The following is a 9962-nucleotide window of genomic DNA, read 5'->3' on the forward strand; positions in this document are numbered from 1 at the left end:
TGCTCGCGGGCGCCGCCCTCCCCGAGTGGTGCAGCGTCCGGCAGCTCTCTCCCGCCCGTCCCGCGCCGCTGCCGGCGCAGCCGGTCCCGGGCAGGGAAGCGGGGCTGCCCCGGGCCGCCGCTCAGAGCGGGGTGCGGGCGGGAGTGTGTCGCGCTTCCCCCGCCGGGGCCGGGCGAGCCCTTGATAAACCGTTCGGGAGGAGTTGGTGTCAGGGCTCCAGTGGCGCAATCGGTTAGCGCGCGGTACTTATACAGCAGTACAAAGCCGAGCAATGCCGAGGTTGTGAGTTCGAGCCTCACCTGGAGCACACAGCTTTTTGGGAGAGCGAACGGGCTTTTTTTGGGGCTTGGCGGCGCTGCGGAGGGAGGAGGACAAAAGTGCGGGGAAAAATTATGCAGCCGTGGCGGCAGCGTGGGCCCGCCGGAGAGTGGCACACCGCGGCCGGGGAGCGACTGCCGCGGGTCGCACTGGCGGCGCCGGTGCCTCATGGCAGCGTGTGTGTGTGTGTGTGTGTGTGTGAGAGAGAGAGAGGCTGCAGGGACTTGTCCCCACCGAGCCGGGCAGGATTCCTGTCGCTGCACAGTGACAAACGCCTTCCTCCTAAGTGCTGCTTGAGTGGGAGAACTTGCAGGAAATAAAGGTTGTTCATGCCGTGTTGTTTCATACGGAGTGCAAGTAAACGCTTGAGAGGTGTGAGCGCTACAGCGGAATGGTGACAACATCTCCCTGTTATGGCTCCTTGGGTGGTGGCAGTCTTTTTAACTGCTCATTACCTTGGTGACGCTTTGCAAATGCATGCACTGTAGCAGGAAGGAAAATAATTCAAATAATGTTTGGTTTCGGCACTTAAGAAAGGCAGCAGGGCCATCCATGGGAAAAGGGCAGCTCCCTGATGGAGGTGGTTACAGGACACTGCCTGGATGTTCAGGCCCAGATCTTGTGAACACCCCTCTATGCTAACATCTAGTCTGCTGCCTGCACGGTGCAATTTATACCAAAAGTTCAATGAGGCCCTCAAGATCATGCAGCCAGAGGTGCCTCTATTGCCCAAATCAGCCCTTTGTCTGTCCTACAGGCATTAACTCCCTAAAGTGCCACTTTAAGGTTTTTAATTACCCCTTTTTCTGTCTTCTGGTTACCACTTCGTCCCCTCTGAATTTCGCATTAAATTCACTGATTTCAGTGCCAGTGTGGCAGTGCCTGAAGCAGGTGCCATACTGGTATAAGGAAATGTAAGTCAACAAGAGAGATCTGTAAATGTATCAAAGGGTGAATAAAATTAATCTTTTGCTTGCAGTGTTTCACGATTTCTCCTTCATACAGATATCCATGTCCCAGTGCTGAGGAGTACAGATAGTACAGAGGAATATTAACACAAGTACTGGGAACACTAAAAAATGAAAATGCTGCTATTGTGTAACTAGGGAAAAAAAACCCCAAACCATGAATCTTTCAAAGAGGCAGAGGGACTCAATTTCTTGGAAGGAGACGTCTTCAGCGTCTGAGTGGGGACAGCACTACTTGCTTTCCATCTTCCATGGTGTGTCTCCATGAGCAGGCAGCAGCTCCTGCACCCTCTCACCGAGGAGGAACTGCTAGTTTGACATTTGGGGTCTTGCTCTGACATGCTGGGCGAGTCATTGTACAATTTTTGCTGCATTCAGGGTGCAGATGTTGCAGATGAAGCAGATGTTGTTCGTTGCCTCCACAGCTGTTTTGTGATGTGCCTTGGTGGTGCCAGAGGGCAGCCAGGACATGCAGTGGCAGCACATGGTGCTGTGACCTACCCTTAGTCTTTACCTTGGCTTTCACTAATTTTTGTCTTAACTCTGGGGGAAAAGTAAAAAGAAACAAAAATCCCTAAATTGCATTTCTGCCCCTCCACATGGGCTCCCGTGCCTGACACCTGGAGGGCAGCATGTTCCAAGATGGGTATTTCACACTGAAAATCGTGATAAATCAGGACAATTTATGTGGATTTACTGGAAATCCCAGTAAAGTGAGAATGTTATTTATTTAATGACTGTTTACAACACAAAGTGAACAGCTGCTAAAGCATGAGGTGACCATGGGAGTGGCAGGGCTGTGGGGTGAGGTGAGGTGAGCCCTGTTGGAGCAGTGCAACTGGCAATGGGCTGGAGGTGGGTTTTTCCTGAAAACTGGGCATCTTACAGGCTTATGAGAAGAAAGGATGTTTTTATTATGCAAAGCTGGTTTTTTTGTTAGGCTTTTTGGTACTGATTTGTTGTTTAATGCTCTAATGCTACTTGGCAGCAGCTTATGTACAGAAACATGTATATATTTACATATATTGGTACATGTGGGCATAGAGATACCTTCACACCATTGTGGGAGAGCTCCTAGTGTCTCTATGTTAGCACTAACATATTTTCTAAATATTTAGTGTAACCATATGATGTATTTGGAAAACACCTGTGTGTAATAGATGCAAAGTGCCAGCTGCACTGTGATCTAGTGAGAGGTAATCCCTCCTTCCCTCTCTTCCCGTTTCCCAAATAGTAATGTGGTTCACCTGTGCCTCATTTCCTTTTGAAAGCCAGGTGCCAGAGCTTGTATTCCTTCCCTCAGCCACTGCCCAGTGCTCCTCACTGCCCTTGTAGGTGATAGCCAAGAGAGCCCTGGTGTCAGCCTGCTGTCACCTGGCAAGGGGCTTTTATGGGCCCTGGATGCTCCTGGAAGTGCATTCGGGAGGAAAGACTTCCCCATGGTGAGTCTTCCATGATGCCTGATTTATCTAGGTATCTGCCTCTTTTAGCCTCTGCCTCTCTCTTTCTCTGCCAATCTGCCTGGTGCGGATGGCATGCCTGCACGCCTGGATCTCCCAAACTCCTCTGACATTCTTCCAGAATCCTTTTAAAAAGGTCCTCCTTCTTAAAATTTGTGTTGCTCTTTGTTTTAATGTTCAGTATGGATTGTGAGTGCTCTACAGGCTTATTCCTGCTGCTCGGAGTTCACACTGGCTGTAGAAAGGAAGAAGACCTGCTTATACACATAGGAAAGCTTGATGTGTGCTGATTATTGGTGGAAGGAGAATTTTCAAAGATGTAGCTCTTGCCTGGTCTTGGAGGATTAATAACCATCAGGCTAGGGAGCAGGGTTTGTTTATCCCTATATGATCTTGCTCAAACTGCAATGGCAGATCCAGGATTAAGAAAGAGAGGTTTATGCAGGACAGACCTTTGTGATGTTTGTTTCTGTGAGTGGCCAACTCTTGTCTCTGGCAGTTTGGTGCAGTTGTGATTGTGAGGTTCTGAAGTGTTTGCTTAAGTTACTTTAAATAAAAAAGTCTGGAACTCTCCATAATATTAAGGTTTGCATATTCTAACAGATGCTTATAAAAAGCTACGGGAAGGTATTGGCCTAGCTAATTGTTATGAATTCAAAGTAATAAATACTTTCAATTTTTGCAAATAGTAAACAGCCAATGAATATCTGCTCTTAATAGCTTTTTCCAATAGATGGCACTGTGGTCCCACAGAGCGAAAAACACCAAAGCAAAACATTCCCAGACATCCTAAAAATAGAAACCACTTGCTGAATGCTCTGTTGTGCACTTCAGAGGACAATAGGCCAAAATTCCAAAGGTTGCTTGGAAAACAAAGTCCACTGGAGGTATAGATGCATTTTGGTTTTGTTTTGGGTTCCACCACCACCTTTGTCCATAACTTCTTGAGGGCCTTTCTGAAATTGAGGTCTGTTGATCTGTTGTGTTTGGAATAACAGAGGTGAATGGGGTGTATCATGTGTTTTTAAGTCTCTATCAATTCAGTGCTGTGTCCAAGTTCCAGTATAGCAGGCCTGACTTAGATTCTCTTAAACAATTTTTTTGCAGAATGGCTGGTATTAGAAGCTTTCAGTCATGGCTGTGTGAAGTCTGGGTGGCTGCTTCCTGCTGTGGAGGCTGCTGTGGAGGTATTGGGCTTGGAAACAGTAGCTGGGAGAAGAATGAAGTGTAGGTGCTTGCAAACTGCGTGGAAGAACTCTTTGAAACCAGATAGAAATAGTCTGCTTTTGTGGAAGAAAGATAAGGAAAGGGTCGGGAGAAAAGGAACAAAAAACAAGTCCACATGAAAACCTCCTTGGGGAAGAGAAGGGCTGGGAGATGAAGGGAGCAGTGGGGCTGATGCAGGCTGATAAAAAGTGGAGAAGTGAGAAGAACTTATAGAGAAGTAGAAAAACACGCTCACAAAGAGAGAGACTTCATGCATTGCTCTCTGAAACTGGTGAAGGGGATGCTACAGGGAGGGAACAAGAGGGAGAGGGTATGGACACATAGGAAGAGGGAACAGAGTGGTATCTGATAGAAGAACATAAGTAAAGATGTTTTTTAAATTAATTTTTAAAAATCCTCCTGTCTGGTTGTAGCTATATGAGTGTGCTGCCTAGGGCAGTGAAAAACAAATGAGTAAGTGTTAGCTAGTCAAGCCAGCCTAAGATGGAGTTGCTGTAGAAAGCAAATTGGGTTGTGCGTTTTGCTTGAGCAAACAGAGAACTCAAGAGGCAGGTTTTTCTTCACTGTGTGTTTTGAGTGGTTACTTTAGTGTGGCAATATAAGAGACCCCGTGGTCTCTCTAGGGTTTGAAGCTGGTGTTGGGAGGGTTAGAGAGCTCAGCTTTCTGGTTTAGAAAAGGAAGGAAATGGACAATCAGTCCTGGATTTTGTGCCCATTTAATTTTCTTGCTTATGCTGAGTTTGCTGTGTTAGACTCTGCTTTTAAGGTGGAAAAAGACTCTTGGTTTCTTCAAATAGTTTTGGTGCAGCCTAAATATTTGAAACCTTGGAGAAGTCTCAAAATACAGCAAAACAAACTAAACCAAACCCAGAGGAAGAACAGGCTGGGGAAGTGGCTGAAATGGAAGGGGGTAGTCAGAAAGTCTGTAATTACGAATTTTGGGGAAGGGATGCTCCCTTGAAGTAGGCAACTGAGCCTGTACTGACTACTTTAGTTCAGAGATACATGGGGTAGCAGATTTTTGGCAGTGTGAAGAAACACTTCTGGAAATTTTACTTTATGTATAATAAAATATGCATAGGAAGGTTGTGGAAGAAGATGAAACAATAATTTTAAAATGTGTCTTCTGAAAATATGGTGTAAAATTCTTAAGAGGCAGTTGTGCTGGAAGTCATGTGGCTGCATGGTGTAACTTAGAGACTAAGATGGTTTATTGATGTTGTGAAGAGAAGCTGTCAGTCTAATAAACACAAACGTTCAAAATCAGTTGCGAGGTCTCAGAGTCAGTTGACTTCAGTGCTTGCATTTATTTTCTATTTATCCTACCCATTGAAATGAGGATGAGAGTTGGTTAACTACACATTTTAATTTTAGGCACCATTTATATGATGTGTAAAGAAGGATATATATTTGTCTTTAAGGAAAGACACATCATACTTGTCCCAGCAGATTTAAACGCCATTTAATATTGAAAAGCTGTTACCAGTGCAAGTTGATGTAGCTTTGTCAGTGAGCTGCCTTGCTTTTTTTTTTTTTTCACATTGTTGTGTCACTTGGAAGTGAAAATATATCTGTCTTGGGGCTTAGGAGAGTTTTGTAGGAAACTGATGCTGGATTTGAGGGTGCTTTTGGGGGTGTCTGTATTAAGTGCCTGGATCCAGGTTTGGGAAGTTAATCTCTTTGATGCTCTGGGCCACTCTGCCTCTCTCTCCTGATCTTGCTTCTGCCCCACCTTCCCCCTCCCGGAAGGGACTCCGCCTCAAAACCTAAAGGGTTGCCTTGAAGCTGGCACTGTTTTACAGAAGGTGAGAAGCATTCCTTCAGATATCTCCCTCCCCCTCCCCACCTGCATTTTCCTATGCTTCCAACTGCCTCCTGAGGGGTTCAGCTTGTCTCCCACTTTGGTCAAGTGCTCCAAGGGGTTTGCACTGCACCACGAGGTCCACATCAGTTTCTTTGTCTCAGTGCAGCTGTGACTATGCTCCTGTGAATCGCAGATGAGTGGCAGGAAGTTCTACACTCCCTGGGGTGGCTCAGGAGGGGCTGCATGGACAAGGATGGCTGTAGCTGGTTGCACCTCAAGCCAGCTCAGTGGCCAAAGCCCTTTGTTGCCCTCAAGCAGGAACACTCGGGAGTGTTCCTGCTTGAGACTTGCAAAGTCAGTTAAGCTTGGTGGCTGTGTACTATTGAGATCAGTGCTTACATTCAGACCTGTTGAGATTTATAGGTGCTTGCATATGTAGCATGTGTATTTAATGCTCTAATAGCTTTGAAAGTTTGACTCCTACTGCTGAACTGTTTGCAAGGCCTATAGTAGCCTCCAGATGTTTAAAATACAGCTGTGACAGATAGATATATCTGACTGTGTCTGTCATTCTCACTGAGCTGTCCCGCACCCGCAGTGTAACCTAGCCAAAAAATACTGTTTTCTGTTATGATAAAGGAAATGTTTGGTTATGCCACTATTTCTCAATTTCTTAACACATAGTATCTTTGCAAATCCTTCTTTTTCCTGGAATTGGAGACTTTTGCTTCATTGTGGGTACTAGGGGTGCTATTGTGTATCTTTGTGTTATGAAGGCAAATTTCTTTAACAGAAGAATAGGGTAATTGTCTGTATATATATATATATATATACAGTTATATACAGGTTCCTAATAACTGTAGGCCTTTGACAGAATTCTTGTAACAGTTGGTCAAATTTTTAGAGCTGTTTGGGGATGCCTGCCTGATGTTGTTGTTTGTCTGCCTGATGTTGTTGTTTGTCTGCCTGATTCTAAGCATCATTTGGGTGTTGTAGAGGATTGCTAGCAAATAAACCTCTTATTGCAAATGTATTGTATTTGAAGTATTCTTGCAGGAGTAACCTCTGTCATCTGAATACTTCCAAAGTAGAAGCTAATCTGTCAATGAATCAAGATTGAAGTGACTGTTTTTTTAAAATGTCTTAATGTATAGTACTAGTGGGTGCATTTTCACTGCGTTCTGTGAATTTGCTTTGTGTTCCATAAGAGGATAAAGTTTGGCCCAAAGTAATGGGAAGCTTATGTCTGGCTGCAAGGAAACCAGGAAATTTATGGGGCTTTAAAGTATGACCTGCTGCAATATTCAGTATGTGTGATTTTTGGCATGATTCAGCAGTAAATACTAGTTGAAAACAGAAGCACAAATTATAGGGTAAATAATTCAGACTAAAAAGAGGCCTGCTTATGCATACATGCTAAAGGAAATGGAAATAGAACCACAAAATACAATTGCTGGGAAGAACACCAGCAGTTTGGAATGGTCACTTACAACTGTGGAAATCATCTTCCTGGATGACACCTGAACTGAGAGGGGCATAATGATCTCCTTTGTATGGATTGGTGTACACTGACTGGTAAACTGTGTGAGGCTGCTGCATTTGGCAGTCGTCATTTTGGAGAGGACTTTCTGTTCTGGGGCCGTTGGGTGGGAGGATATAATGGGCACAATGCTCCTTTGGTCCTTCATCTAATAAACGTCTGTGACTTCACTTGTAAAAAAGCTTTTTTTCTTTCACTCTTTCTTTTTTTTTTCATTGGTAGAGGCATCGTGCACTGGATGAAGAGAACTTTGTATGAAATTGGTTTTCTCATCTTTCCCTTTGCATTTTATTTAATATTTATATAAGATGGCTTTGGCTGCTGGTATAAAGCAGCGCTCGGTTCCTACTCTAAACATAGAGAGCCACCCAAGCAAAATTCTTACGTGCCATTTGATAACATTTCTACCTTAAAAAAAAAACAAAAAAAAAACCAAAAAAAACAAAAGGAAAGGTAGCCATAGTAGTTTTAACAGATGCATTTGGCTAGTACTGTGACTGAGTAATCTGGTTTTGATTTGCTTCATTTGCAATGAGGAGTACCAGGTCCCTTCCACAAGTGAGAGGCAAATTAAGGCAAATAGCGGAATGAACCAATCGCACAGTAAATTCCATTACTAGGGCCTCTTTTAATAGTTCTTAGAGCATAGGTTGCCTTGGCTTTTCACAGCTGGGTTGGGGTATTACTGGTGTGTGAGCTGTAGAGCCAGGAGCTGAGGAGGACAGCCAGCAGCACTCATCAGGTGTGACCCATGGTGTGCTATTGCTTCAAGATTGCTTCCTTGTGCAGTGTGATAACTGGAAAACTACAATTCATTGAGGTCTCTAGTGAATGCTGGTTTGAAATACACATTGGACTGTATTTAATTTTTAATGGAATATTTCTGCTTATTAGGTTGTTTGTTTTCTCTGGAATCTTGTCCATGGGATAATGGGGTGAAAATTCCTGTAACTTACTCCATTAAATGACTTCTGGACAATATAAGAAAGTGAGGTTTAAGGGTCAGTTCAGAAAGTAGCCTAGACCAGAAGTTTCCAATAATAATTGTGGCTTGGCTACAGTTGAAATAAGAACAACACATCTAAATTCAATTGTACTTGCATGGGCTAAGAAATAATCTCAGAGTAGTGGCTAAGTAATAATTTCAGAAAAGATGTGAACAATAGGCATTGGAGACTAACAAGTCATATCCTGAAAGAAAATTATAACTGATACAGACAAAGCGGGGAAAAAATTGGTAGTGCTTACTAACTATGAAAGTGCTGATCTTAGCTGTCTCAATAAATAATCCTGAAGGGGTATTAGCAGCATTAGTAGTAGCAGCATTTGGCCATCTGGCTTGGCTTCTGTGGGAGGTTTAAAAAAATAAAATAAAATACCACTTAGTTAGTGGAACTGCATCCTCTGAAATCATAGGAGGACTTGGCCCTGCCTTTTCATGTTCCCATTCATTGTGTGTTGTACATCCTGTGCTCGGATCTCCTGTGATCATTGGATTCTGCAGTTATTTTCTTGATGCTCATGGACCACACCAATGGCCTGTGAAGTCCTAGCTGGTGGTCAGTTCAAGTTACTGTGCATCAGTCTAACTGCTGGTGGTTTGCAGGAAACCTTGAGCTGACTTCAGACCTACAGAGCTTTGTCCTGTAGTATTGGGGGCTGCAGCTTCGAGCTCATGTTGCCCATTTCACTGTGCACAGAAAAAAGTTCTGTTTCTGTCTCTTGTGTAATCAAATCTACTGTCTCTACTGTTCCTTGGCTTGGAATTGTAAACATGAGCATTCATCTAGCAAAAATGCTTCTTGCTCATTCTTTACTGAGTGGGTATTTATGAGCTACTCTGACTAAATGAGTCTTTGCTCTAGCTCAGTGCCCCTATGACTGTTTCCCACATGTGCTGTTTGTGTCTTGTTTTACTGATAAGTTCTTCTCATCTTGTCTCTGTTAAACAATGTAAACACTCACAAATTATCAACTAGAGTGTAAAAGGCCAGGATACTAAATCTCAGCTTTTTGACTGATGTTTTTTACTTAAAATTTCTCTTTCTTCATCTTGTGAGAAAATGAAGCTAAGGATGAATGTTTAAATCTCTGAGCAAAGACTTTTTTGCCTCTTAATGTTACTGCTATAACTAAAACTGTCTTGAAAAATGTGGTTGAAAGTATTCCTTGGTGTGTGATTTGTGCTATAATCAAACTGACAGACATCAGTGGAGCACTTACAAGTTTATACTTGGAATTAAGTCCAGTGAAAATGCTTCTGGAATCTCCTGGTAATTTCCTTTTATCAATGTAAGTGATGCAGCGTGAATCCATTATAATTACTGTGGAGCTGCACCAAATTAGATGGTATGACTGAGGCTAGAATCTTTCCAGTAGATATTTTGAAGAAATGAGAGCTGGTAACAAAAGGGGAAGCTGTGTAGCATTCATCATTTGATGAGTTTGTTTGTTCCCCTTACACAGAAGAGACCTATTTCTTCTCTATAGTGTTCTCCATTAGATTGCTTACGATCTGTTCGAAGGGATTATCAACTGCTATTGTCCCTGAGTAGTGATATATTATAATACTGTTCTTGCTTCAGTGCAAGGCATAGGCAAATCAGATTTGTAGTGTTAAGCATCTGTATCTGGTAAAGCCACGG

The 9962-nt window shown here is 43.3% G+C and overlaps 1 non-coding gene across 1 annotated transcript; it reads left to right on the forward strand.

Moving 5' to 3' along the window:
- Positions 1-213: 213 nt before the first annotated feature.
- On the forward strand, positions 214-307 carry TRNAI-UAU (transfer RNA isoleucine (anticodon UAU)). The gene is made up of 2 exons: positions 214-251; positions 272-307. It is a non-coding gene; the product is annotated as a tRNA-Ile (tRNA).
- The last annotated feature ends 9655 nt before the right edge of the window (positions 308-9962 follow it).

Source organism: Lichenostomus cassidix, chromosome 3 (genome assembly GCF_008360975.1).
Source record: "Lichenostomus cassidix isolate B80296 chromosome 3, HeHo_3.0, whole genome shotgun sequence".
Lineage (NCBI taxonomy): Eukaryota > Metazoa > Chordata > Aves > Passeriformes > Meliphagidae > Lichenostomus > Lichenostomus cassidix.